Below are 2,500 nucleotides of genomic sequence, written 5' to 3' on the forward strand. Positions count from 1 at the left end.
TCTCAACTTTGTTAGTGTTATACGGTTGTGTTACAATTCGTTGAATGTTGAAACACTTCTCCATTTGTTTTACTTACTTAAAGTGAATGTCAGCAGACAGAAAGTGTTGTTGGGACTGAACGATAAATAGACTCATAATCCAATGAGGTTGTCTGGACTCTAAATCGGTCCGTTAAAAGAAACAGGGCAACAGAGTTGAAACGCTCTGAAACGTAAACCATGTGACTGTTCCGAGCGTAATGTTTGTTATGTGGGCTGGTGCCAACAGACGAGTCTCTTGTGACTTTAAGGTTTAAACATAGCCTGGGTGCTGTCTGAGGGGCCGGTCACCTCAATAAACTGTCTGATGGTTAACCATCATCTCAAGATTTCCTCTGTAAACATGTTGTGGCTGTGTGTGTGTGTGTGTGTTTGTATGTTTTTGTGTGTGGTTCTAGGTGTGTATGTGGGTGTGTGTTTGTGTGTGTGTTTGCGTGTGTGTTAGTGTGTGTCTCTAGGTGGGGGTGTGTGTGTGTGTGTTTGTGTGTCTGTGTGTGTGTGTGTGTGTGTGTGTGTGTGTGTGTGTGTGTGTGTCTGTGTGTGTGTGTGTGTGTGTGTGTGTGTGTGTGTGTGTGTGTGTCTGTGTGTGTGTGTGTGTGTGTGTGTGTCTGTGTGTTTGTGTGTGTGTGTGTGTGTGTGTGTGTGTGTGTGTGTGTGTGTGTGTGTGTGTGTGTGTGTGTGTGTGTGTGTGTGTGTGTGAGAGTGTGTAAGTCTGGTCAGCCCGCTCAGTGTAATTTTCTGGGAACTCGAGGCACAGGAGAAGCCTTTGTGTAGGAAACCTAACGATCTGCTCTGTAAATTACTGATTCTCATGCTGATTACGCCGGCGCTCCATGATGCCGTGTTTACTCTGCGGTGATCGCACACACACTGCATCCTGTTTGCGTGGACGTCCGTCTGAAAGGTACACTCGGATGAACGGTCCAGAGCGCAGCCCCACGGGTCACTCTGGTCAGCTGCTCTCCGTCCCGTGCTGCGACCTGTCACACACTTTGGGGAAAGAAAGTTTATGTTTTTCCGGATTTGTGACGTGACGATGCTTCCAAATTAATTAGGGCACCCTGTGTCCTTGTTGCGACTGTGACAACCGTAGGAAAGCCCTCCCTCCCTCCGCCCTCCCCATCCCCCTCCCCTCACATTAATATCCATCAGTACTATTATAGCTTTGGGCTAATGCTAATGTTGATGTTTGACCTTGCACTCTGAGGACAAAACGATCCTGGCCCATGGCTCACTGTTATTATCAATTAGAGTTTGAAGGAATATGTTTGGCGTCTTCATTAGGTAGGAATAAAGAACATGTGTGTGTGTGTGTGTGTGAGTGAGCACTTGAGTTTGTAGCATATTATTATTGTATTTTATTTGTGTGAAAAAATGTGATTGTTTGTGTGTGTATGCGTGTATTTATGCCTGCAATTGTAAGATTTTTGTGCGTGGGCGCGTGAATGTTACTTTCTTTGCATGTGTTTGTGTGTGTGCGTGCATTCAAGTGTAAGTGTGTGTGATGGTGTGTAATGGTGGAAGACATGTCATCAGTGTCCCGGGCCGTCCAGAGTCCTCCCCCTCAGAGCTGGTCCAGGCTGATGGAGCAGGAGGCGGTGGGCTGTCTGGAGAGCAGGTTAGACACACTGCCATGGGGACCCATCCTCACCATTAGTGGGCAAAGTCGTTCCCCGGTTCATAAAGCTGTCCTTTTCTGCTTGTCTGCTCTGTGTGCGTGTGTGTGTGTGTGTGTGTGTGTGTGCGTGCGTGCGTGCGTGCGTGTGTGTGTGCGTGTGTGCGTGTGTGTGTGTGTGCGTGCGTGTGTGTTTGTTTGTCTACAGGGGGCTTGATTGCATGTATGTTACTCAGTTATTTTTGAACATCTGTGTTTGTTTTTGTGTGGGACAGTGTTTACCCTGGTGTCTATGTTATTGTGTGTGGCTGCGTGCATTCTCGTGTGTGTTTGTGCCTATGTGTGCATGTGAGCGTGTGCGGGCCATTGTGTGTTACTCTGTGCATGCTAGACTAATAGCAATTGCGACAATGCCACAGACAGGTACTATATCTGGTATGCTGGTATGACCTGCAGCGATGAAGGTAGCGGGCGCTAGCTAACACGCGCCCTTCTACACTGAGGCAGCAGCCCTGGCTGACTGGCTGCTGCTGTGGTAGTAGGCCAGCACCAGATGCATTATTCATCAGCGCTGTTCGCTTGGCTGCTGATAATGACTCTATCAGATCTGGCAAGGTGGTTGTATGCATGGTAGGGAAACAGGCAATCCGGCAGTGTGTGTGTGCGCGTGTGTTTTTGTGGGTGTATGCAGGTGTGTGTGCGTGTGTGTGTTTGTTTGTGTGTGTATGTGTGTGTGTGTGTGCTCCATCTTTTTTGCAGATACTGTGTGTTCATGAATTTAAATATGATATGCTTAGCAGCAGAGGTGACCGGGAGAGAAAGAAAATAGGAGAAAAATAGATTGAA

General features: G+C 47.6%; 1 protein-coding gene across 3 annotated transcripts in view; it reads left to right on the forward strand.

Annotated features, from left to right (window-relative positions):
* Positions 1-642: 642 nt before the first annotated feature.
* tiam1a (TIAM Rac1 associated GEF 1a) overlaps positions 643-2,500 on the forward strand; it is a 77,804-nt gene continuing 75,946 nt past the window's right edge. For 2 of the 3 annotated variants that reach the window (XM_030362315.1, XM_030362317.1), the window contains exon 1: positions 643-1,657. The gene's annotated coding sequence lies outside the window, so the exon portion shown is untranslated. The other variant, XM_030362316.1, reaches the window with a different exon arrangement.

Source organism: Gadus morhua, chromosome 7 (assembly GCF_902167405.1).
Source record: "Gadus morhua chromosome 7, gadMor3.0, whole genome shotgun sequence".
NCBI classification, from domain to species: Eukaryota; Metazoa; Chordata; class Actinopteri; order Gadiformes; family Gadidae; genus Gadus; species Gadus morhua.